The following is a 27,999-nucleotide window of genomic DNA, read 5'->3' on the forward strand; positions in this document are numbered from 1 at the left end:
ACATTCTGAGGTACTGGGTGTTAGGACTTCAGTGCAAGAATTTGGGAGGGACACAATTCAACCTATAACAATATCTTAAATTGATTTTTTTGTTGAGATATTTTTGGTTCCTATTATATATAATTTTCACTAAGAACTAACAAGATAAGACTGGATTGTGCTTTTGTTTGCAAAGAGTATGGTACTTTATTTCACAGAAGAGTCATCTCTGAGCTAGGTTTGGGGAATCACAGGACTTTCACATGGTTGCTATTTTTACTGAATTCAGGAAAAAAATTTCTTAGTGGGTCAGGCATTGAACTAGGTGCTGAGAAGGTAAAAATAAAATGCTTGGTCATAGCCCTTATAGAATTAGTGAAGGAAACAAACATGTAGTACAATATGTTCTGTGTAATAAATGACGTATGTATGTGGAACAAATTATCTCAGACTACAAAAGGACATAGTCAACTTTGGGGTGGGGTCAAGGAAACTGTGGGGACTTCTTAAGGATAATAGTGACTCCCCTCAGCGAGATCTTGAAGGAAAATAGAGATTTTTCCCTGTATTTAAGGGGCAGGACAGCATTTCAATAGGAGAGAACATGTTCTAGGACCAGAGAGATAGGAGATAAGGCAGGGGAGGAAGTGGCTGGTGGCAAGAGTAATGAACAGACACAAGAGAAAGAGGTGGAAACAAGTGTTCAGGGCAAAACGGGAACTCTGGACAAGAAGAGATATGCCTTACCATCTGAGATTCAAATGAGAATAATTAATATGGGGGTGATTGTAGGTACATCTATAAATATAAAAAAAGGCTTAGAGTTGAAGATTTCAAGCTAAAGTTCTCAATTGTTGTAGGAGATTTCCATAGTTAAATCATCTTTCTTAAATGTAAATCTGAGTGTGTAATTTTGCTGCTTAAAACCCTGTAATAGCTTCAATTTGCCATTTTGATACAGTCTAGGATTCTTAACAAGATTGAAAGACCCTCCACAATCTAACTCCTCTTTGTGTAAGCTCTCTCTTGCTCTCTCTGCTCTGCCATATTAGTTCCTGGAATGTTCCAGGCTCTCTCCAGCTTCTGGTGCTTTGCCCAGGCCTGGAACGGGGTCTTCTGTGCCTTCTAATCACATGCCTCCTCCCCTGTTACCTGATCAACTCCTGCTCACCCTTCAAGCTTCTGCTGAAAAGTGGCTTATTCAGGAGGGGTTTTCTCAACTGCCATCAACTCCCAGAGCACCCTGAGGTCCACTTTGTCACTTTCACAGTATTTATCATTCACCCAATATCTTTCTTTTCCAATGGACAAGAGGCTCTGGAGGGCATGAACTGTGTCTCCCATATAGTTCACTGTGTCTCCAGCATGTAATATTGTTTCTGGAATATAGTAGGTGTTCAGTGGATGTTTTGCTAAATGAATGAATGAGAAACACATAATTGATAGACCATGTCTCAAAAAATAAGCTTAAAGTTTGAAAATAAAAATCAATTACCACCAGTCACAAAAAAGTTAAATTTTAAATTATTGCAGAGCTAATATAGTTTGTATTTAGTTGACTCTCAGAAAAGTTTGAAAGAATGAACTAATGAACTGAAAAATGACTTGGTCGTAACTTACCTTGATGCCAGAAAGCCCTGGAGGACCACAGGAATGCTAGGCGATGCGCTTTCCCTAGATTCTCCTGGGCTGCCTTCTCCTTTCCCCTCTCTCCTTTGCTTGTTTTGTATTTCCTGTTGCTGCTGCCCACATTCCATTCTTCACCTTCTTCCCTTTCCCAGGTCTCACATACACAATTTGTCCTAATACAAGTGCATAAATCCTGGTTCAATATTGCTCCCCCACCCCCACTGCATGGCTGGTCCCTGTGCTCAGGAACCCGCTGTCATCATACACTCAACACACTGGAAAAGCATTCAATAAAGAGGTTAAGATTCTGTATTTTATCACCTTTATTGAACAAAATTTAATGGCTTCTTCATTTCAAAAGTGAGTTCAGTGTTTGGTTTTTCTCTTAAAAAACAAATCAGGTTGGACTTTTTGGGGACTCTGAATCATTCTCAATCCCAAAATAGGCCAGTAGCTGTCGATGTCAGCATTCTGAACTTTTTTGTCATAATGTCAGTTAGTGTTTCTCCAACCGTGGGGCTGCTCTTGGGCCAGCAGAGTTGGGAAGAAATAATATGATGTGTGTTGTGGTAGATGAGTTCATATTGAGAAATGTGTGTTTTGGCACTCAAAGATTTCAAAGGTTTGAATATGCATAAAGTCTTATCTAAGCCACTCACTGGTTATTAGTTCTTCACATTAAGTTAAAGATATGTAAATCCTCTGAGGTTCATGGTGTATCCAGGCTGAATAAATCTGAACTTTTAAAAAAGAATTGGCACATTGAATTTTCAGTAGATGTCTGTTCCTTCTTTTCTGCGGTCCGCTCACATAACAATGCTTTTCTTTCTCATGCTGCCTCAGTCATAGAGTATGGCAACAGCCCACATAAAATTGTGATCACTTCATCTCCAAAACTGTATTTGATTTAGCTGTATGTTTATACCATTTATCTTCTTTTGCTTCAAACCTTTTACATTGATGAAGGCTACTTTGAAAGCAGAACACCCACATTTGGTATCACTGCATTCTTTTTTTTATGTTTTGGCTTCAATTATGGTGCTTTTAATATTCATGAAGTTTGAAAAAATAAACATCCTAGACTATTTCCTCTGACTGGAAATGTTATGGTTTCAAACCCCAGAGAAAACAATTAGTAAGTTCTACAAACCCACGTTTTCTCCCTGTCAGTTGGAAAGTAGCTCCAGCTTGGCGGAGGTAACAGCTCTTTGACACTCTTGGGCTTCCCAGAGCAGATGGCGGGGGCGCCTCTTTTAAGGAAGAGGCGAAGTCAGCAGACATACATATTCAAAAACTCCCTTTGGAATAATGGATACTAGAATCCTTTCAATTGATTCAAAATTATATCATTTCTGTCACTGAAGAATGTAGAAGAATTATTTATTCAGTTTACTTCTCTGTGTTCAAATGACAATTGTTGACAATATTTCTCAGTCCTCTCTCCTTACTTTACATTAAATCTGTATTAATTTCCCTCTCTAAAATTACCTCAACCAGTGCCTTAAAAATTTAAAGAAAGATAGAGCAAGAACTTTCCACAAATTTAAAAGCCAATCTTTTAAGAAAAATAAAATGGTTATTCTAAATAATTAAAAGAAAACTGATAATCAGAAGTGGTGTTTCAATAATAGAACATTGTTCTAGGTTTCATATGCCGGAGTCAACCCCTGTGGATTACAGATTTTGTTGACTCTATGATGTTGCCCAAGGTGACGTCCCCAAGTCCACCAGTTCTCTTCTGACTGTAGCCGCTCCCTCCCTCCCTCGGACTCTCTGAGTGGACAGGTCCATGTGTCACAGTGATACTGAGCTGTCTCATATACCTTCAGTTTCACGTTTCTGTTTCTCAAAACTCCTCTGTATCATCTATCTTCTCTTTCTCTCGCAGGAACTGTGTGATTTCTCCATATGCTTAAGCCTAACTACCTGTTCCCTAGATTACCTTCTACATCTCTATGGCTGACTTAAATGCCATTAACAACCTCTTTCATTCCTGTGGCTTCCCACTAAGGATGCTGAAAAGATAAATATTTGAGACCTCAGCCTCCCTCATAGCTATAAGTGGCCATGTGAGCCAGACTAGCCAGTAAGCACAAGGGGAAGCTTGCCAGGGGCTTCCAGCCTGAGAGTGCAGTTGGGTGGGGCTACCTTCTCATCCTTCCTTGAAGACAGATATAATACCTACTGCTAGAGCAGCCATCTTGGGACTATGAGGCCACAAGCAAGAGGAAAGAAAGCCCACACGGAGGGTGGTGGTGCTGAAGGACCTTAAAAGCCTGGGTACTCAATAGCACTGAGAAGTAAATACCTACTTCCAGAAATATTTTGGGAGAAAAATCAGCCACTATTTGTTGTTTGAGCCACTGTTAGTTGAATTTTTAGTTACACACAGACAAACACAACCTGAATGATACTCCCTTCCCCCAAAACAAAACAAATATAAAAACCTTTCCTAATCCTGGGACTTCTTGTATACTTTTAATTTCTCTATCTTCGTTGGCTTTTTCCCTAACATGAGCTCCCCAAACACCTTCCTTGTCTTTGCTTTTCCCCCTTAAATTACTCCGTGCTGCATTTCACTCTCAAGCTTGTTGAAAGAGTAAGCTACACTGGCTCTCCTACTCCCCTCTTGCTCCTTTACTCCTTGCATTGGACTTGAGCTATCATCGTTTAACTTTTCTCTCGTGGGTCATAAATGTCTTTCTTCTCTCCAGAGCCTGTAAGTCTTAGTTTTCCTCTTCCTCAGCTGCTCTGCAGCGTGTGATATTGTTATCTTCTCCCGCCATGTTGAGTTTCTTCCATGCTCCTGGTTCTCTGGCCTTCCAATCTCACTCTGTTTCTTTTCCCTCTTTGTCCCCTGAAATGTAAGGGTTCCTCACGGTTCTGTCACATTTCTTCTCTCTTCACTTTCTCCTGTGCTTATCTCATCTACTCTATACCCAGCTTCAAATATGATTTCTGTGTGAATAATTCCCAAATCCGTTCCACTTTGGCCCAGTGTTGAAACTGGTCTGTTTCCACGTGCTAGACTGTAGATCTTTACTCCAAGTCATCCTTGAATCTTTCTTATCCTCTTCCCTCAAAGTCTACGTTCAAGCATCAAATCTTACCGATTTTCCCTCATCAAAATTTTTCACATCTTTCCTGCAATTTCTATTTCCAGTGCTATCCCCCGTGATGGCCCTTATTTGTAGGAACATCCTAATTCGTTTTTCTATTTCAATCTATCCTAGTTGAGACCACCACCTTGGCATCTCCCTGTCCCTAACTTTCACACTCAATCCATCACTAAGTCCTGTCCACTATTCCTCCCAAATGTCTTCCCAGTCTGTCCATTTATCCTCATCTCCATGCTCTCTCCCCCTTTAATGATTTAAAATTTTATTTGGAACCAAAATCCTTTACTTGGTCAAGCCAGCCTGACCTAGGCCCATCCATCTTGCCAGCTTCATTGTAAAGCACTGTCCAGCCAGACTGCTCCTCTTTGAGTTCTTCACATTCACCAAGGTCTTTCCCACTCGAGGCCTTTGCATGTGCTGTTCTTTCTGTGTGCAACATTCCACATCCCTTGCCCAAACTCTCTTGCCAATTTCTGCCCCTTCTTTTGGGTTCAGCTCAAATAATACTTCTTAAGAGAAGCCCTAGGCCCCCTCATTATTCTCTGTAATGACATCTAAATGTTTTCCTTCATTGCCATTAATGACAAGAATTTTAATTGTGTTATTTGTTTAAAGTTCCATCCCCACCAACCCCTAGAATGTAAACACCCTGAGATGAAGAACCTCACGTGTTTTTTTCTTCAGGTGCCCAGCAACTACCTTGGTGTCTTACACATAACATGTGCTCAAAAGAACTTATTGGATGAATAGCAAATGAAGGCTCAGTGCTGTCTCACTGCCTATCAAGTAGAATCTCAGCTCCTTGGCCTCTTGTTCAAGGGCCTCTAGGGTCTGGCTTCAGCCAACCTTCCCGCCTCTTCCCTCACAGCTCCCATGTATGTGATGTACAGTTGAGCAAATGGAACTCTTCATTACCACTGGCATACCTTTGTTGCTGGTCCTCCAACTGGAGTTTCCTCCATTGCCTTTTTTTTTTTTTTTTGGTGAGGAAGATTGGCCCTGAGCTAACATCTGTTGCCAATCGTCCTCTTTTTGCTTGAGGAAGATTGTCGCTGAGCTAACATCTGTGCCAGTCTTCCTCTGTTTTGTATTTGGGATGCCACCACAGCATGGCTTGATGAGCAGTGTGTAGGTCCCCGCCTGGGATCCGAACCCGCGAACCCTGGGCCGCCAAAGCGGAGCACATAAACTTAACCACTATGCCACCGGGCAGGCCTCTATTGCCATTTTTAATATCAAAACCCTACCCGTTCTTGACGAGTCCAGTTCATGTCGCTGTATGCTATGTTTGGATTTGTCCCCAACCAGTGTGATTTCCTCCTCACTTGCTCTCCCCTAGTACATTGCTGTATCTTCATTTCTGCTCTTATCCTGTGCTATACAGAAATTGTGTGTGCTTTTTCTCTCCTGAACTAGAATGTAAGATGCTGGAGAAGCATTGTGTCCCATTGGTCTTGGCACCCACAAGCTGCTGAGCACAGAGCCTTGGTTGTAGATGTGCTGGATAAACAGGGGGCAGGGCAGCTGGTGCTCTGCACGCTACGAGGCGGGGAGAGCCAGCTGAGTGACCTGTTTGAATGCCTGAACTGAAGTAATTTGAGGGAAGAATCTTGAAGTTCTTAGCCAGCTCCAGAAGAGAAGATACTTGATAAGAAGTGCTGAGCGGCATCCAAGAAGGAGTAGAGCTACAGAATTTAGGTTTTATCATGAACTTACCTACAAGGTGTGGGCATGGCATGACTTTATTCCCCTGAAGTAGAAAAAAGCAGCTCTCAAGCATATTGGCTCAGCTGGTGAGTGGATGTTGTGCTGGATACGGATCTCAGAGAGGAACAGAAAGGGAAAAGGCCCCGGTGTGGTCATTGGAAAAGAGCACCCGCCCCAGTCTCTCGGGATTGGCCAAAGAAGAAACGCCAGTCCGCTTGGGGATTCCCTGGTGCCGTCTTTGTCACAGCCTCCCTCAAAAAAGAAACCTTTTCATCACTTGAGTAATCACTGCGCCCTCCCCACAAAGGAAAATAAACAGAAAATTCTCTCTTCGGGTCAACTCTGAGCATCAGCTGTAGCTGCTCCAGCAAAGATCAAACCCGAATACTTGCACCTTGTGGTCATTGGCATCAAAGGCTGCAGGTTTTCTTTCTGCCTAATTTTAATATGCTTGTGGGCCTTGGGAGGCTTAATTAAAGCTGCAGGGGAGCCAAAATAAGCATATAAGGGAACTGTTTTGATGCTTCAAAAACCCAAGCACACAGAATCTGGATTATTCAATTAGGTATGCTTATGGGATTTGTCTTGGGTGTTTTGATTGCTCAAAGCCTGCTGGGGAAGTCAGTCACGGGGTTTAGACCTGAAAGGAACCATACTGAATGCCCCCCAAATTTCACTTTTCATCTTCTTATTTATGCTTCTCATTCCTGGTGCATTATTGTGAGCTGCACATGAACTTTTACTCCGACTTCTGTTTACTCAGCCTCTCCTTCCGCTGATACCGGATTACACGGCAGGGCCAGCCCAATTTTTCTGCCTGGCTTGGCAGTCATGTTCTTGGATTCCTTTCCTACTTTTCACTCATGGTCTTTGCTTTAATAAGGCACAGGGTGGCCTGAGAGGCAGTATAGCATGGAGATTCGGAGCACAGGATCTCCCAGCTAGACCACTTCATGTCTGGTTGGCCTTAGATGAGTCACCTCATCTCTTTATGCCTTGCTATATCATCTGCAAAGTGGAAATCGGGGTGGTGGAAATTGTGCTAACATCATAGGATTTACTGTGCCAACTCCATAAAAGAATTCATGTTAAAGTACTTAGCACAATGCCTGGCTCAGGATGAGCCTTCAGTAAGTGGCAACGATTATGATTATCCCAGGACATAAGGAGGCACATCCCTATTAGCTGCAGCCAATGGATGAGGGAAGACTGGAAGGGTTGTGCACCTAGGCCTCCCAAAGGCTTGGAGTAGACCCACCTTCAGTGCTCTGAGAAAGCCCAGTCTAAGAAGGCCTCGAAGGTCACATGAGAAGACTCCGCATGTGACCACACACATGCTGAGGTCAATGGAGTATCTGCCCACGTGACTGGCTCTCCCAGCAGGCAGTGTAAGTGACGAGGACTACTGCAGTGACTTCAGCTGTGGCCAGTTTGTCATTACATTATGGGACTCCCACTCTGAGGACAGCATTCAGAGTCAGGTCTCCAGGGGCAATTCATTGCCAGGATCACCGTCACAGCAATACCTAAAGGCAAGCAGCCATATCTCCTGGCACTAAGGCAGTGTGGCCTGATTGCGAGCACACTGCAGGCCCCTCAGAGAATGTATACTTCCAGCTAAGCAGCTCAAAATAGGCCCATGTGCTGAGTACAGGGAGGTAAGAGGCTCTCAGTCTAATGAAGAAGAGCAAACAAATAAGTGTAACATTGAGCATAATGCAAAATCACAAGGTACAGTGGAAAGAGCGTGCACTCTGGGGTCTATGGACCTGTGTCAGATGGTGGTTCTTACCTCTGGCCAGCAGTGTGACCTCTCTGAACCAAACTTTCACATCTGTAAAATAGAAGATAATGCTATTGTTGTAGGGTCATCTGTGTGTATTAAATTAGGTGAAGGCAGTGACTGGCAAATAGTAGTCATGAAAGAAATGGTAGCAATAGAATTGTTATCATTATAGAGGAACTCAGGGAAGGAAGCATATAATTCTGCCTGGAGAAGCTGAGGAGGTGATATTTGAACTGAATCTTGAAGGAGGAAGAGGAATTCTCAACGTCAGAACAATGGTGGAGTGGGGCATTGTCAGCTGAGCAAAGAAGAAAATGGGCAAAGGCCAAAAAAAAGAACCTTGAGGGGCCGGCCCAGTGGCGTAGCAGTTAAGTGTGCACACTCCACTTCGCAGCCCGGGGTTCGCAGGTTCGGATCCCGGGCACGCACTGATGCACCCTTTGTCAAGCCATGCTGTGGCAGTGCCCCATATAAAGTAGAGGAAGATGGGCACGGATATTAGCCCAGGGCCAATCTTCCTCAGCAAAAAGAGGAGGATTGGCAATGGATGTTAGCTCAGGGCTGATCTTTCTCACAAAAAAAATAAATAAATAAAAGAACCTTGAGGATTTGGAGAAATGCAGACAGCTTAGCATGGCTGAAATGCAGGATGCTGGTGATGGAAGGCCAAGAACAGGGTCTTCAGTGAAAAACAGGGGCTAGACCAGGAATGGTCTCAAATACCACTCTAGAGAGTTACTTTTTTCCAAATTTTGCAAGGTGCTAAAAATCCCAGTGCCAGGTACTGTACTATGCTATTTATATATGTTATTGGGTGCCCAACAACCCCCTACAAGGATAAGATAGCCCCATTTTACAGATGCATAAATTTAGGCTCAAGGAGATTGTTACTTAATCATTAAACTTAACCATATTAATTTATGGTGAATTAGGCAAGCTGCCTACCTGAAGGATATTTTGTGTTATTTGATATTTCATGTTAAATTTTGTTGCCTTATTTTTTTTTTTTTTTTTTTTTTTGCTGCATAGACACTCATTACGCTACCTTGGATACGTTTGGAACAAAGCAGTACCACAGATAAATAAAATACACTGTCTCCACTGATGATCAAACTTGAATGAGTTTGGTCACCTTCCCCAGCTGGGCAGTTGAGGGTAGAAGTGGAGATGCGGCTCATTATTACAGCGTAATTCACTGAGGCAAAGATTCATTTCAACTTTGGGTCATATCATTCTCCCCAAATAAATCAAGCATTATATTAAAAACAGCACGCTATATTTTAATTTTTTGTGATAGGCATTAGGCTTGTGTCCACATAAGCTAATAGGGGACATTTGGTTGAGATTGAAGCTATGGATTTCATGAAATTTTGCATGTCACTCAAAAAGGAAAGAGTCAAACCACTTTAGATAGACCATCCTCAATCAAAACATTGGAAAAGTCCATGTCACTATCAGCCTAGGAATTCGGGGTGTGTAATGCACCCAAGTACCCAGGGCTCTGTAATCTGAACTGTTGACATCAACCCCAACCCCTCAAAATACTCAACACGTTTATTTTGGATGAGTTCTAAACAGGTGTTTCCTCTGTGTCACAAATGGTTTAAACCAGAGCCTCGCTGGTGTCCGGCGTGTTCAGCTGAAATCACAGGCCAGCTGACGTTCTGTGAGCATGTTTGCTCATCTGTACTGATGCTGACAGCCAATACTTGCCGAGTCCCACGTTGGTCAGCACTGGACATAGAACAGATGTTGGGGATTATAGGGAAGGATTCAAGGAGGCTGCAGGCCCGAGTGTCTGCGGAAGTAATTCATGTGGAAATGCAGACAGGCCCTGCTGAACCTTCAGTGAGAAGTTCTATGAAATAAGCCTCAGTGGGCCTGCGTATCAGGACTGAAAACAAATGTTTTCCTGGTGTTCTTTAATTGAAAGAAAAATAGTAAATCATCATCTTTAAGTCAAGCTGAATGGAGAAGGGAAGAAATCCTGATCCCACAAATTTTCGTTTAAATTCTAATCTATGAATTAATTAGTGTGATCATGACGCTGAAGCATCAGAGTAGAATCCTCTGGTTGATTCCATGGTGAAGCATTGGAAGATGGTTTACAGAGCACTGGAAGGTTGGCTGCACATGCACATGGGCCCTGGGAAAATTCGTTTAAGGCTGGGCTCAGTTTATCCCAATATAACACAGGCTCTTTCTCCCTCGCCATTTCTGGCTGTCCTGCAATTTCTTTGTCGAGCTGCTCCATTGGTATTGTCTACCCCTCAGCTTGCTATCCAAGACACTCTGAGTTAGAGATCCAAAGCCTAGAATGCTATAAGTTGTGACAGTTTTAGTGTCTGCTCAGTGGACCACCTATGATCCTCAACTCCTACTGTAGCACTGCTCTGTGGAGAGCTAACCAGAAGATGGCTTCCTTTTTTCTTAAGTTTTTCTGGGTGGCACTCTATAGGTTTAGTGAGCTTAAGTTTGATACTTCTCATAGCAATCCAGATGTGTTGGTTGGAACATTTCAATAAGTGCTGTTGGTTTAAAACTAAGATTATTTAAAGAGCCACAAAGAAAGGGCTGATTAAATGAGAATTGTCTTGACCAGTAAGGGTCATCTAAGAAAAATTTAGAAATAAGACAGAGTATTTAAACAGGGATTCTAAGAGGAATTGAATTCATAAAACATATTTTTCAGATTTTTCTCTTCCATTGGTTCCATTGCAAATTTATTTGTAGACTGTTAAGGATTTCAGTAGAAAGAATTACAGGCAAAGATGTACGCTCAGCTATGATTGCCTTATAGTTGATTTGAATTCTTTGTTTTTGTTTTTTCCAAGAATGTAGTATAATTGTTGCTTTTTCCGGGGGTAAGCATATAAACGTTTCTGCTAGGGAGAAAGCAAGTTGTTAATATGGAGAACAAAGAAACTGACAATAGGTTACTAATAAATGTTTTTAAAGAAAACAGAGATACAGGAGACATAAAATTATATATCATTGACATTAAATACCATAATGAGTAAGCAAGTAAAAATATGAGGAAAAACAAAATGGATCCTTGCAATAAATATTCTACGATTCAGAATCTCAAATGTGTTAGTAGAATTCTTTCATTCAATCAGCTAGGAGTTTCTTGTTTTTTTTAAACAGTAACTGAAAGTAACCTCATTGGTTTTGTTTTTGAAAAAATGGAAATAAAGGCTAATTATTGTATTTTGCTTCTTCTCTGAAAAAATTTTTACTTCTCCAAAATTAATAGAAATATAAGAAGACAATTCTATAAAAGCGAAGGAAATTCCTCAGAGCCTTTAACTATATTGACAGGAACAAAGACATAGGAAAAGGCAATCTGGATGATTTTATGAAGAGCACATGATATCAAATGTTATTTACATAGTAATCTAGTTTTAACATGGGAGAACGCCACAAATATAGAAGGCTCTCTATAGAAGTATCAGACAAAAGTATTCATGTTTGGTTGTATCTAAGAATTTTTAAACTAGAAAATCCACATTGAGAAAATAAATTGAAATATATGGGGAAGGGAAATGTAGCTGAAGTGTTTCTATTAGGGTGTGATGGAAAAAATTGGATCTGTTTTATGTAAATTTTCAACAGTGACCTAGTAAAGAAAGTCAAAAGTACATTAATTAAATTTACAGAGCCAAAAAAGGTGAAGACCCAGGAGGTTAGATGTAAAAAGTACAGATGGACTGAGAGAGATGAGAGGAAATGGACAGACTTTTACAACATGATATTCAGCTTGGAAATATGCAAGCTAATACGATGGGGAATACTAGCCAAAAGAAAGATAGCTGGTTTAAAGAAAAAGTTAATAAAATGTTGAGTCTGAAAAACTATACAGACCAAAGCCAGGAAATTACAAAGTTATGGATCCCGCAGTAACTGTAAATTAACCCCATTGCACATATGTAATATTTCATATTACTGTATATGGTGTTAACTTTCACGCCTAAATATGCATGTGTGTGTGTGTGTTTCGTCTGAATTACGGTTGTAATGGGAACAAAGGTGCAAACAGGACACGTAATGGATTGCCTGCTCTTTTCATAAGTCGCCCAGGAGCCTTCGAGGCCAAGCTGCTCATGCGCCTTGGAATAGAGCAGAGGAGGAGCAAGGCTGTGATTCAAAGTCCGCTTGTTCACCAAAGCAGCTAGGAAGATACGCATATTTCTTAACAATTGTAAAGAAGTCATGAGCGTCCTGGGTACAAGGAAGGAAGTCTATAGTACGTTCCCGAGACAACACATTGGATTTGAATACGTCCCCTGTCTAGTTTCTCCTTTGCTTTTTGCTTGCCTCATGCAGCCTACTCCATCTCTCTCAAACATGCCCCTTTTACTCCTATTTTTGGCCCAGTTATCGTCCATTTTCCTCTCTGTATACCCCTTTCTCTTACTGGGCTCATTACAACAGCTCAAGTGTTTTCCTTTGAAAGCATCCAATCTACTACTCTGGTTGGTTGTTTGCTTTAAACAAAAAAAGCATTTTCAGTGAACTTATGTTGTATATATTCCAATACATCTCTCACTTCACACATAGGACCAGGATGGAGGAGTCCACACACATCTTCCTGAAGCATTGTCTGGGCCATTTCTCTTCTAGTTTATATGTCTGCTTATACATCTTCTACCCTTGTCATAGCTACTCACTGGTTTTTCACTCCTGACTTTTGATACATCATTGGGGATTTTACTACCTATGCGAACGATTTCTCTGTTTATCATGTCTTCATAATCCATTGACCTCCTCATAATCCAAGGACCTCCTGCGAGGTCCTTCTCCACAGCCACCTCCCCATTCCTTGGCAAGGCTACGCCTCCACGACCTGATCACTGAAATCTGTACCTTCTACAAGATCTCAGCATCTGAGTCCCCTCAGCTCGCAACAACCCCTTGTTCTCCTTCTGCCTCTAGGCCCTTGTTCCCACTGACCCTGCTTTTCATTGTCGTTATCAATCTTTCAGCTTTATGGTTGGTGTCCAGCAAATACCAGGTGAATATACTCTAAGCAGTTCTCCTAGCCTTCATCTTCCTTTTTTTCCAGCTGGGCTCCAAAATCAATTATTTAAGTGGTTTCTTCATTCTTGTCCTTAACTCCTTTACCCTTTTTGGTTCTGATATTTCTACCTTGTCGCTCCCCACCATCTGCTTGCTTAGCTCTGTGCTCTTAGGCTGTTCAGCATTTTTAGAGAAAGTCAGATGATCTGTATCCTCATCAAATTTATCTGTTCATGCTAGTAATTCGACTCTCATTGGTATTGGAAGATTTATCTGACTTCCTGTTCTCCAAGTAGCATTTTCAAAGGTTCTTTGCTTCTCTGTAGCCCCAGACTACTTTGTTCTGAATGTTTGACTTAACCTTCTACTTACTCATGGAGATTGAGGTCACTTTCATCCATTTCTTCAATAGCCTCCTTACCATCCAGAAATCTCTTCAAATCTCAATCCGCTGGTGCTGCTGTCCTCCCATCTCTGAGTTAACAACTGGCCTTGAACTTTTAAAGCCATGTCTTCCAACTTGGCTCCTGATGTCATCCCCTCTCACTCACTCTGGGACACTCGTCACCAGTTCCCCTCTTGATTTTTACATTTCAAGATCCTTTCTCCTTCCCCACTGCCATCTCATCATTCCAGACAAGCTCCATCTGGCCTTCCTCCCTCCCCTCGTTTACTCATGCACACCACTGTGCCCCCTTTATCCTCAGCCATCCCTTCCCTAAAATTTCCTCACCTTCAAAATACAGCTCCATCCGGGTCTTCCTCTTCCCTGACTAAGGCTTGAGTCCTCGCTCCTTTTCTTTCTCCCCATCTCCTAGTACAGGTTTCAGCCAGATTCTAATCTCAAGCCCTTTCTTACCATGTATTCCCTTTCTTGGTGATCTTATATATTTCCACAGGTTCACCCATCACTGTTGTACAAATGACCCCCAGATATATAGGACTAGCGCACCTCTCTTGTAAGAGAGTTTGGGCTCTGGCTGGGTTCACACCCTGGCTCTGCCACATGCCAGCTGTGTGGCCCTGGCCTAGCTAGCTGCTTGACCTTTGTTGCCTGAGTTACGTCACCTGTAAGACAGAAATTATGATAGCGCCTACCTCCCGGGGTTGTTGGAAGGATGAAATTAGCTGATTCGTGGAAAGGGCTGAGAACATTGCCTAGTACACAGCAAGCACAGAGTAAGATAGCTCTTTTCTCATTTTCTCATGGCCATCCTCATCAGTCTCCACATGTTAATCTTTTCTGTGAGCTCCACACCCACATTTCCTCAGCTTCTCTCCAAAACCAGAACTGTCTGAAAGTTGGAGTCATTCAACCTCAGAACCTTTGGTCCACCTTCCCCTTCATTGCTGCCTCCATTCTTCGCCTTCTCTGTTGCCCCTCTGCCCAGTCGAGGCTCTCCTTTGTCGCCTTGGCTATTTCATAGGCCTCCTTTTGCCCTTCCGCATTCTTCCCACACTTTGATCGCTCCCGTAAGCTGGTGCCGTGATTAAGAGTCCCTATACCAGATGCCTTCTGTGGCTTTCTGTTGTCTACTGAATGAAATCTAGACCCCTCAGTCCAATGTTCTTCCCTTCCTTTTCAGGCCTGTCTCCCTACACGTGCCCTAAACTCAAGCACATCTTTCTCCAGCGGAATATACTCTCATAGCTCCCCACTTGGGTCTTTGTTGCTGCTCTTCTTCTGGCTAGAGGGCTTCTCGTTACCTGCAACTGGATGGAATCTCAATGAACCCCACTCAAGGATCTTTCTTAGAGAACTTATGTTTCTCTACTTTGCCTTAGAATTATCTATGGACTCCTACTAGGCTGACCAAAACCTGCTAGAGGACAAGGACTACCCCTCTTGTTCCCCACATGGGTCCTAATAGCATCGTACACTGAATTGTACCTTTGTGAATTCACCTGTGGACCCACCCTTTAAATCCAGCACCATGTACTAGTGCTGTACACCCTAGCAGTGGGCTATGAATGGAACTTTTCAACATTGTGACAAATTTCACATGTAGAGACAAAGGACATGGGATTAAATACCCAGCCTAGGGCCGGCCCCGTGGCTTAGCAGTTAAGTGCGCGCGCTCCGCTGCTGGCGGCCAGGGTTCGGATCCCGGGCGCGCACCGATGTACCGCTTCACCGGCCATGCTGAGGCCGCGTCCCACATACAGCAACTAGAAGGATGTGCAACTATGACATACAACTATCTACTGGGGCTTTAGGGGAAAAAATAAATAAATAAATACCCAGCCTATTCAAATATTAACATGCCATCTGTTTCATATCTTTTTGAAAGAAATAAAATGTTAACCATATTGTTGAGTCCCCCTAGTGCCATCCCAATCTCATTTCCTTTGAAATAGAAATGCTCTCATTACTTTAATGTTTACTATTTTCATGCATGTATTATGCATGTATAAACTTATAGAAAATATAAACAATACACAATGTTGATTTTTTGCAGGGTTTTGAAACTTTATATAGACTGTATCATATATACTCTTCTCCTCAACATTGGGTTATTTGGGGTTTTTTCAAAACTGTTTTAAAGTTTATCCATAGTGATATAATTGTAGTTCATTCATTTTAATGCTGTTTTCAGTTATATAAATATGCCAAAATTTATTTATTCTCCTATTGATAAACATTTAATTTTCCAAATTTTTTTTTGCAATTACTAAAAATGCTACAGTGAACATTCCTGTACGTGTCTGTCTGTGGACATGTATGAGTTTCCCAGAATGTATAACCAGAAATGGAATGCACATTGGAAATCTCTCAATCTCTGGCTTTCCTTTAAACTTTGTTTATGGTGTTTATGGTGAACCAAAAGCTTCCTTCTTGGTTTCTGCTATTTTGTTTATTTTCTAAAAACTAATCAAGGTCATAAAGATATTCTCCTATGTTTTCTTCTAAAAGTTTTCGAGTTTTACTTTTCACCTTGAGGTCTTTAATCTACCTGGAAGTGATGTGTGCCTGTGGTAGGGTCTGATTGGATGTTTTCCACCTCGATAAGCAGTGCCGCGCACTGATGCCTCTTTCCCCCATTGGTGCACAAGATCCTTGACTGCTGGATTTTGAGTATTGTCATGTGAGAGTCTCTGGTGCTGCATCTGAGGGGCAGGATCTGAGCAGAGTGGGGCCTGGTGATACTCTGCTGGCCACGCCTAGAGGGATGTGAGCATTTGCCTCCAGGGTTTGAACATAAAGAGCGTCTGCAATGGTCCATGATCCCTGCATGGGAGACTTTGTCTCTCTGGAGAGTCTCAGAGTAATAAGACCTTCAGTATAGTTAAGTCCAAGTGTCTGTGTGCTGGAAATCTCTGGAGAACTGCTGGGCCATCGACTGGAGGCCTCCTCTCCTCTCTCAAGTTACTTCTCTTTTATAAAAATGATTCGTATTTTCTAACCTTCTAACCTGTCAGTGCCCTCTGGGATGCTTTGAAGACTAAGATGTTATTTTTGCTTCATAGGTACTAATCTTAATAAGACTTGTCCTACTGAGGCACAGTGAGGAACCATGAAATCCAATCAGATCCCACAGCCTATTTAGATTCTGGGCCGTCTATTAACGGATATGCGCCAATTTGTTTGTTAACTAAGCATCAAAACATGGCAGCTTTTGCTTTATTGACTAAGGATGTATGATTACTTGCTCAGTTAGCACGACTGCATCATGCTGGGGGAATAACGACATTCCTGTGAAATGGTTCAATTATTAAACTTATCATTGAAAAATGTTACATTTTAAGCAGAACAGAAAAAGACAAGGATGAGAAATGTAGTAAAAGAATTAATTTATGTATGGTAAAGTCAGACTAGGCTTTCTGGGCTAAAAATGGGAGCTGGATTATACAAATTTAAAGACTTGTAATTTATTAAAATAAAAGTTATTGAAATGCTAGCAAATCATATAAAGAAAATACTAGTAAATTGTGAGTAGACAGTAAAGCCATTGTCTGTTAAGAGTATGACTCTAGAGTCAGACAAACCTGGGTTCAAATCCTGATCCAGCCCCTTACCGTGTGACCTTGAATTGGCTGCTTAGCCACTGAGCCTTAGTTGCCTCACCTGTAAAATGGGAACAATTAATATCTCTCTTGCAGAGGTTTTTGTGGGGCTTAGAAATAATATATGTGGGCATACCCAGGAGGAGAGGTTCTATAGAGGAGAGTAGAAGCCGAAACCCAAACTTACCTCTCACTTGTGCCTGAGGCCAGTGGTGTCCTTAATGAAAACAGAAAATTCTAGGGAAGGAGTGAGAAGAAGTGAAGGAGGTTTTAGACTAATAATATGTATGTATATTATTTGGGATACTGTTGTGGGGAGTTTGGAGCTATTGCAGGATGTGCTGGTGAATCCTTATGTGCATCCAGCGGTGTATAGAGAGATGACTAAGTCGTGCAACAATGCGCACTACATTCTGTCAGTGTGTGTAGATGCCTGTAGACGAGGTCTTGGAGGAGTGCACTTCCTCCATCTTTATGTCTCTCATACGTAACCGAGAGGTTGACACATAATGAGTGCTCAAAAACTGCTGGAGGAAGGAGGGCAGACTGGTTGTTACAGTGAAGTTTTTAGTTTCATGAAAGAAATAAATCAACTTTAAAAGTAGAAAGCATTATTTTAACTTCTTAATTTGATACTTGGGATGGATATTTTGCAGTATTCATTTGGTTATCATGAAAACCTTCTTAAGTCAAGTTTTTTCTCCCGAAGAACATTTTTCTATCAAAAAAAGAAATCTGAACTTTGGGTGTGAAGGAGCAGTAAAAAGTAACAGCAAGAGTGAAAGAGAGAGAGAGAGAGAGAGAAATATGCAGAAGGGATCCCTGAGGGGCTGCAAGCTGCTGCTAAATTTCAGTTGCAGTTGTCAGAGTTAAAGAAAACATTGGAGAAAATGTCTCATCGAGGGGTCCCCGGATTGTTCTGCTCCAGGAGGGCCAGCTGAGGGATGGATCACGGCCAGCTGGCAGAGGCTCAGACGCCTGGGTACCATGCGCCAGCCACTGAGCTCATTTGCTCCATCTAAGTCATTTTACAGTCAAAAGTGTTTCAAGATCAGCACAAGGCGCTGTACAGATGTGTGGGGGTTGGGAAGCAAGGTAGAATGTAAGGAAGGAAGAAATATATGCTTATTTTTGAAGATTTACCCTAGGGCCTCTTGTGGTTTTGGTACAATGGAATGTGTATGAACACAGCTAATTGTATACTGGACACAACAGCCCTGTGAGGTAGGTGCTGCAGCCATCTTCATTTTACAGAGGAGGAGCTGAGGCACGAGGAGGTTAATTAACCCTTTTAAGTGTCACATTCTAGAACTCAGAGGCACATCCGAAGCCATAGTCCTCACTCTTCACTACCATACTCACCTGCTGAGAAAATCCCCTCGAGAGCAATAAAGAGTTAGCCCCAGGCCTCAGTGTTGGATCCTAGAACTCTGCTCCCTCAGTATGTAAATGTTCATTGTGACTTAGTGAGGCGAAGGAGCACAGTGGCCCCATCCCCAAGGAGACATCTTTCTCCTCCTGAGGATCCTTCTCATCATAGACCTCCATTCTGGGATACAGATTGAGAAGCACCTCAAGAAACCCAGTGGGGTGGAAAGCAGAAAAACCTTGATCCACAACAGTGATCAAGAGCCACAAAGCCTGGATCTGAGCGAAATTGTGATGCAGTTAAAGCTTCGTGATTCAAGGCTTTTCCACATCCACCCCCACCCCTACTCTCACCCCCATAAATTCCTGCTTACAACTCCTGTGAATGTCCTATGCCTGCTGATGGACCATCTAATGTATAAATTATTTTTGAACCCAGATATGTATTTATGACTGTTAATTCCACTCTCCTTAAACTTGCCCATGAAGCACCCCTAGCAGTGGAGGAGAGAGAAGACCTACCTACCCCTGGGAGGCCTGGGGCTATATCCTGCAGCGTTGCATCTCAAAATATTTATTTGAAGACTTTGGTTTTAGGAAAAATCATTCAAATTCATGGTGAAAATGTTCTTAGTTTTAATATGAAATGATCTATTTTTTAAAACTTTGGGTGAAACTGAAGATCCAGGAAGTGTCTTGTTTATCATGTGGTTTTATGTAACTACCAGCACATTGGTACTCTAACTTAGAATACACAAGTCTTCCAGGTCATAATAGCATTTTCAAAGGGTGTGGAGATTCCTCAAAGAATTAAAAATAGAGATGCCCTATGATCCAGCTATCCCACTACTGGGAATCTATCCAACGCACCTGAAATCAACAATCCAAAGAGGCTTATGCACCCCTATGTTCATTGCAGCATTATTCACCATAGCCAAGAAGTGGAAGCAACCTAAGTGTCCCTCGACTGACGATTGGATTAAGAAAATGTGGTATATATATACAATGGAATACTACTCAGCCATAAAAAAAGACAAAATCGTCCCATTTGCAACAACATGGATGGGCCTGGAGCGTATTATGTTAAGTGAAATAAGCCAGAAAGAGAAAGACAAACACTGTATGATCTCACTCATGTGTGGAATATAAACCAACACAGGGACAGAGAAAACTGGACTGTGGTTACCAGGGGCAGTGGGGGTGGGGGGTGGGGGGTGGGCACAAGGGGTGAAGGGAGTCATATATATGGTGATGGACAAACAAAAATGTACAACCCAAAATTTCACAATGTTAGAAACCATTAAAACATCAATAAAATAAAAATAAATAAAAATTAAAAAAAAAAAATAAGGTATTTGAAATGCCAAAGGAGTGATTGATAAGGGCTTTTCAGTTAGATAAAATATCTTATCTTTAGGATATGTGTGAGTGTATATAGTCTATTAATTATGTAACTGCTGTTGTCTACGTCTTCATTAATTTCAAGTAGAAAAGCTGAGGAGATAGTCACTCAGGCCACTTGAGTGGCTACGTGCCTCATCTACCTGTGAGGCTAGCTCCTGGGGTAGGAGAAGTTGTTATCATCATCAGAAACAATGACTTTATGTCTTTAGTTTGTGGTTCCTGCCATCTAGGAGTCTACAGAAAAACCTGAAGGCCCAGATCATCTCCAGGATCTTCCAGCTCTGAATTCCTTTCCATTCTATGCTAAGGATAAGCAAATGGGTGTGGGCCAGTTATTCTACAGCAGTTCAGTTCTGTATGGTTGGGGAGACCTCACTCACCCCTCAGCCTTGTGAAGCAGCTAAGGCTCTGGAACACAATTTGGGTTGAGAATTTCCCCTTCTTCCTGGGGCCATGACTCAGGCAGGCACCATGTTTAGCTTTTTGACATGCAGCTACGTGAAGAACATTTTGATGAGCAATTAGCGCTTACTCCTTTTTCTTGTCTACTCAGGCACAAAGTTATGGGTGGACATCCTTTATCATTACAGAGCGACAGCTAAGCCTGTGCTCTGAGAGGTGCCCTGTGGAGTTAAGAGGCAGTTCTTGGCCTGGTATGATGATAGAAGTTCACCTTGATCAATTAAAAATAGATGGCAGCGTATCAGCAGTTAAGCACAAGTGCTTACACTTGAGCGTAAAGAATAGATTTTAGCTCTGTCTGCATTGCTATTAACACTTGCTGCCTGGCACCAATAAGCAACTTGTTGATAATATAATTTGGGAATTCTGCGGCCTGCGGCTCAACCCTTCCACCTATCTGAGAACAGTGATGGGTAAACCTTCTCCTGACAGATGGAGCAGAGCATGATCTTCTAGACCCAGCTCTGCCTCAACACTCTCTCAAGAGTCAGTCTGCATTGCTGTTGACCACTTCTAGGATGTCTAAGTAAGATTTGTGGTTATGTCAATAGCATAAAAAAAGAAATCAGTTTGTTTTAGGTACCATGCACCAGGCACTGTTTATAGTACTTTACACTTAATAATTCATTTAAGCCTCATGGTAACCTTATGGGGAAGTACTACAATTTCCCCATTTTACAGAGGAAGAAACTGAGGCATGGTAAAGTAAGAGTAAGTGGCAGAGCTGGGATTGCAGCCTAGATAGACTGTCCATGCTTGTTATGGACTGAATGTTTGCATCCCCCCCAAATTCACATATCAAAGTCCTACCCCCCAATGTGATGGTCTTTGGAAATGCGGCCTTTGGGAGGTAATTAAGTTTAGATGGGGTCATGAAGTTGAGGGCTTCACGAGGGGATTAGTGCCCTTACAAGAAGAGACACCAGAGAGCTTGCTCTCTCTGTGCATACACACATGCGTATGCACGTGCACACGCGCATGCACACACACACACACACACACAAAGAGGTCATGTGAGCACACTAGGAAAGTGGCCATCTGCAAGCCAGGAAGAGTCCTCACAAGAAGCAGCCATGCTCGCCCCCTGATCTCAGACTTCCAGCCTCAAGAACTGTGAGGATGAATGTCTGTTGTTTAATTCCCACAGTCTCTGGTATTCTCTTATGGCCGCTCAAGCTGACTAAGACAGTGCTCTTAAAGATTGTGCGGTCCAGCCTCCCACAGAAGCCCTCACAGCCCCTTGGCTTTTCAAGAAACACTTGTTGGTCACTCTCTTTGGTCCTTTCAAACACCCTTCCTCAGCGGTGCCTTCACCAAGCTCTTGATTTGAGACCTTGGTTTCATCCATCTCTGTGGGAGGCGTGCACAAAACACCTCCTTACTCTGCCTTAGAAAGTGTGGGTTACCCACAGACTGTGCCATGAGGGTGCATATTCAGACACCACAGCAGCCAGTGAATAAATGAAATGATGGGCCATCTTTATTGGTATCGGTCCTAAATACTGTGCTTTAATGTTGAACCTAATATTCTAAACTATCAGGGTTGTTGCACCTGTTAGGCATCTAATTTTTCTCTTTGAGAAGATGGATAACTTTCTGTGTCAGCATGGTGACTCTTTTGGCTTTCTGTTCAACCACATGAGGATTGCAATCTAGAGATAGTGATTGTTAAAATTACTTATAAACACACGATATAAACACAACACCACAGACACACAGACCCACAGCGTGATTTCTGGAAGCCAGCAGGCTCACCTCTGCAGGAGGAGAGTCAGAGCTGGTGCCCTGGTGTCCCTGCAGCCCTCCACATCACCCTGCTGGACAACTGCCCCAAGACATGGGCAATAGAGACTACCCGTGTGTCTTCAGTGAATGTTGCTTTTTTTTGTTCCTGAAGATAGAAGAGAATACAGATTGCTTGTTTCTAAATTACACAGTACCAGTTTTAAAACTGTCCCATTCTCACTGTGGAAATATGAGTTCCACATCCCAAAGCAGCAAGAACTGATGTCCCTGCTTTAATTCCCCACACCAAGCCCTGTGCAGAATGGTGAGAATTGTCTTCTCATCCGAAAAACTGCTTCAGGAAGTGAGTGCAAAGCAGGGTGCAGGGGTCCTCCTGGGTGATACAATAATATATTCGATTGGTGAGACCAACCATTTGGTCTTTAAAATGGGGTGCTAAACAGAAAAACGAGAAATCAGAATGAACACTACCTGAAAAAGAAAAGAAGTTAATAATTCAAGGGATGGAAAGCCTCACCTCTCTCTCTGATAGACAGGCAAGCTACAGTGACAACACTCTGCCTCTTCACAGCCTGTTGGGAAAATTGGGAAATGTCTTCTCGTCACTGGCTAGGGAGTAAATAAGAGTTTAAATGTTGCCCCAATTTTAAAAAATCACCCCATTCTACATGCCCTGAAATAAGAATTACCTCCCTTGGGAGTGTTGGGGGGAAGTCTGTGTTTGGAGTTCTCTTTCTGGAGCTCTTAACTTTGTCTGAGCAGCCCTGCCAGGTGGAGGAGAAGGGTCCTAACTCCTGTGGCTTCTGTCATAAATAGCTCATGTGATGATGATAGTGTTTGTTAGAGCAGTCCCCACACGCACAATATCATTGCCAGAGGGAGCCACTAGAATGGCTAAAATAAACATTACTGACATTACCAAATGTTGGCGAGGATATGGAGCAACTAGAATGCTCATACAATCACTTCATTCATACAACCACTTGGGAGAACTCTTTGGCAATTTCTTATAAAGTTAATCATATACTTCCCATATGACAGGGCAACCCCTCTGCCAGGTGTTTACCCAAAAGAAACGGAAACACATATCCAAAAAAGACGTGTACAAGCATGTGCATAGCAGCCTTATTCTTAATAATAGGCCCAAACTGGAAATAACCCAAATGTCCATCCACAGGACGCTGGATAAACAAATTGTGATATATTCACACAATGGAATACTACTCAAAAAATAAAAAAGAGTGAGTTACAGATACATACAACAACATGGATGAATCTCAAAGACATGATGTTGGGTGACTGAAGCCAGATTCAAAAGCATGAATACTATGTCTTTCCATTTATATGAAATTCTAGAATAGGCAAAACTTAGCTATAGTGACAGAAATCGGGCCAGGGATTGCATATTAGAGGTGGAGACTGACTGGGAAGGGCACAAGAGGACTCCCTGAGATGATGGAAATGTCCTATGTCTTGTTTCGGGTGATAGTTACACAGATGGAGACTGTGGTCAGAACTCTCTGAACTAAATACTTAAGATTTGGGCATTTTAGTGTATTAAAATTATAACCTCCCAAAAAAGTACTGCCTCATCCTGCAGGGTGAATATGCTTGTTAAGAGTATAAAGGGATTCTTTTGAGAAACTATGTGACTATGTTAATGAACCACCACTAACTTTTGAGGATTTCAAAATAGTAACATCCACTGATAAAGCTACCTTTCGCTTTGGTGACAAAAAACATTAATAAAGCCCACTGTCAAAAAGAGTGTTTGTTATATCTTTTGTTTTTTATGATACTACATTTGCAGGAATGATATTCCTAGGTGGTTGCTTAATCTCTCCCACCATCAGGTGCAGGTAATAGAGAGACTGAGATTGCAGATTTTTGTGCTGGAGGCTGTGGGTTCAAATCCCATTTGGGGCAGGTGGACCTAGACATGCCACTGAGTTGGCAGTGAAATGTCTGGATTGGGCATGAGGGGTAGTGTTTGAGTTATCAGAGGTAAGTCAGTGCTTCTGGGGTCTCTTGGTTGTTTTTCTAAAACTTCACTTGCATTCACACAGGGCTTCCAACATGAGTGCTTGGTGGGATAATCTTCAGAGGATGTTCCAAGGAAGACAACTGAGATGTCTTTCCCGTTTCAGTAAATCTAAGCGTAAAGTTGGCACCAGGCAATAGGCATTTTGTAAGGGGGAAGGGGGCCGTGAATGATTACAGGAAATGAAGACCTTGATCGATTTCAGCCTGGAATTTGCATCCTCCCTCCTGTGGAAAGTGAGTGTGGTCTCACTAAGTACTCCGTCTGGCCATGGTATTTTCTATTCCGCTGCGCTGCAGGGTTAGCAGCAGTCTGTCGCTCTGCGTGCAGTGAGAATTTGTGTTCCCTGCCGATGATGGATGTGTGCAGCACACTCACCTCTCAGCCAAGGCTTGTGAGGGTGCACGACTCCTAAACGTGTAAAGTGTCGCACAGCCACTGCAGCAAATAGAGTTAGATCTTCATTGCCACCCTTCGCAGGAAGGAGAGAAGAGGATGTAACTTTTCACATGCACATTCACAGAAAACGAGGTTTTCAGAAAGCCATAGGTCACAAACAAAACTGGGGCTCCCTTGGCGTTCGAATGGAAAAAAAGTTCTAAGAGAGAAAGGTGAGGAGTAGCAAGGGCCCAGGAGAGGAGGTAGGGATTGCAAGTGCAAGTGTTCTGGTGAAGCTGATAATCCTGATAATCGTGATCGGTCTGGTTTTATTTTGTTATTGCTGCTGGGTCAGAGTGGAGAGATGGGGGAATTTTTTCCCTTTCTGTGTTTCTTTTTGTTTTGTAACTTTACAAGTTCTCCAAATTTTCTTTTACTTAAATTTTGAATGTGGTGCCTGGTGTTTCTGGTGTTAAATTGAAGTTCAACTTGTGCCTGGAGTGTTGTGCTATCCATAAACTTAGAGATGCACTCCTCTGCCCCAGGGCGAGGCAGGCGGGGAAGGGAAGCTCCTCATTCCTCACGGGTAGGGGAAGGAGGAGGTTCAGGGCCAGCCTACCTAGGTTTGAGTCTTGATGACCCTACTCTGGCCATAGGTCCTGAGGGGAAGTTGTGGACTTCATTTGTCTGCTGTAAAATAGGGACTATGAAGGCTTAAGTGAAATGCTTTGTGGGAAGTCCCGGCACATAGTGATGCACAAAGAAATCTTAGTGTCCTCCTCCTCACAGGCGAGCTATTGCCTTCTCCATCTTTATCACCTTGTTTCAAATTCACCCCACACTGGGGAACACAGACTGACCTTACCTAGCTCAGCTTACTCCAGCCTCCTTCCTAAAACCTGTTCCCCTCTGTCAGCGCGTTCACAGTTGGCCGGTCCTGGGCACTGTGGATGTGCAGTGTGTTTAGTAGCATGCTGAAGCCAATGGACGCAGTAATCCCTGATGGCTTGTTTTGTGGTGTCCCTGGTTAATACTCCTCATCTAACCTGAGGCCGTGCTGTGCATAGCTCATTGCGATCAGACAAGCCTCCAATCCTGTCTGGGCTTTCACCAGTTTGTGTCCTAATTTATCAAGTAATTTCACCCATGTGAGCCTCGCTTTCCTCTAATCTACCTCAGTGGGTTCCTATGCATTGGGCACCTCCGTGGTTAATAGCTATTGCTAGCTAAAGACGCGTTAACTGAGGGGTGCGTTCTTCCTTATGGGACTGCTGGCACAGCAAAAGGATGTTTTTAAAACCTCACTCAAGAGTATATGTGAGAGAGAAAACGAGAGGGAGGGAGTAATTAATCACCTAGCCTAGCTCAATAACAATTTTTTTGTTACGCTAGGAGAACAAGAACAATCTAACTAAATTTAAATAACTAAAGCTGTGGCCTTAGCAAAGATTTTAGAACTTTCAACCTCAGTCAATGTGAAAATCAGGATGGTAGAAACCTTTTTGGAGACACACCTTTAAAATTAGCTATATACACAATATCTTCACAGCTCCAAGTTTTAAAACCAACAGAACAACAACGCTTCCAAATCTCCAGTTAGGAAGAGGCTTCATGTTTCCAACAGGGGAGTTCACAGTTCATTTTCCTTATTTCCCTCAGCAACAAAAAGTTCTTACTGAGTTCCATAATTATTTTAAATAGTACATTATCGTTATAAATGTTATTTTTCAACAACTGTATTCTTTGATAAATGCACCTGGCAGACGATCCGGGACGTAGCCCCACAGTATAGCTTGAACGTGTCCACTTCCTGTGGGCCGAGCCCCACCCCAGGCATTTGTAGTGAGAGCAAAACCCAGGGTGCCGGGTCTGGGGACCCTGTCAGCCAAGGAGGCGAGAGGATGGGAGGGGAGGGCTGGACTCGCAGAAAGTTGCTGCCTAATCCAAGTCCTTCCTGGGTTTGCTTGGGGAGGGCCAGGAACAAGAGGGGGTTAGTCAAATCTTTCTTTCGTGTAAGTAATAAATGTTTTCTGTAGAAAAAACAGGAAGTAGACATAGCCAAAAAAGATATGAAATTAACAATCGGCACTCATACTCCTGATACACCATTCCATGCATTTTTCCTGAATGTATAAGCATGCACATATGTAAAGGGGTTTGCAGTGTCATGTCGATCAAAGCCTGGGCCGCCCCACTGTTTTTGAAGTCCTGGAATGTGTTTTTAAGGTGAGGAAATACCAAAACAGGACTTAAAAAATTATAGACTATATTGATGTATATTGACATACGTTTCACATTTAACGCTTAACACAGAGATGCAGTAACTTGTGGGTGGACTGCATGAGGAAATAACATCTCAAGTTTAATTTTGAGCCTTGAGTTAATTTTGCTTCCTTTTCCATGTCCTCCATTGTCATGGCAGGTCCCCTAGAAGATGTTGTCTCAGAACCCATATTTTTCATTAGCAATACAACATATCTGTCTATGTCAACAAATACAATTCCCTATGACATTAATTGCTACATAGAAGACCACTGGATGTAGGTGCCACATTATGTTTAGTAAGTCCTTTTCTTGGACATTTATTTCTTACTTTCTTTGATAGTACAGCACTATGTGAATATTCTTATACTTGCTTCTTTACACATTTTCTTACTTATTTCCTTAGAATGAATTCTGAGAGATGTAATTGATGAGGCAATATGTACTCACATATTTTTCAGGTTATAAATTGTTCTTTCAGAAAGCTGGTACTCTCATTTTTAGAAAAGGAAAGCAAGTCCTTCAATGCCAGGGTTGGAGGTCAGTTCTTTTACCCCAAACCTCACTGCTTCTCAGTTTCATGGTCATAAAGTTCCGAGGACCACAAACAGGGTTGTAGTGGAGTTCAGAGGGAAGACAGATGTGGTTAGGTGTGAACTCTGCCGTGGCTGCACAGGATAGGGGTATGTGGATGGAGAAGCTGTGAGGACAGATGCTGAGGGGGAAGCCTGCTCAGATGGAGTTAGAGGGAATAACAAGGGCCTAGGTGTGTGTGGCTGGCTTGAGCAGAAGATCCAAATCAAAGAGTGAGTTGAAGTTTGGATGCCAGGGTGCACCCTGCCCTCGCTCTGCAGCATGAAGAGAGCTGCTCTGGGGCCCTTCTGGATTCTCAGCCCCACCAAGTCCCAGCAGGGGTCCCCGAGGTTAATCATGCCTTGGCCCCTCTGCTTTGCCTCCCTGTGTAAGCCTCACTCCACTCTGTAATGAGTTATAGCAAAACACTTCTATTCCAGTAGAATCAAATGGTGAGAATGCCAGAAAAGAAAAACTGATGAACGGTAAGGGATTCTGTCCCTTTTCCAAGTAGCCCATCC

General features: G+C 42.5%; 1 protein-coding gene across 1 annotated transcript in view; it reads left to right on the forward strand.

Annotated features, from left to right (window-relative positions):
• ATP8A2 (ATPase phospholipid transporting 8A2) overlaps positions 1 to 27,999 on the forward strand; it is a 508,363-nt gene that overhangs the window by 427,041 nt on the left and 53,323 nt on the right. The window lies entirely within an intron of this gene.

Source organism: Diceros bicornis, chromosome 9, assembly GCF_020826845.1.
Source record: "Diceros bicornis minor isolate mBicDic1 chromosome 9, mDicBic1.mat.cur, whole genome shotgun sequence".
Classification (NCBI taxonomy): Eukaryota; Metazoa; Chordata; class Mammalia; order Perissodactyla; family Rhinocerotidae; genus Diceros; species Diceros bicornis.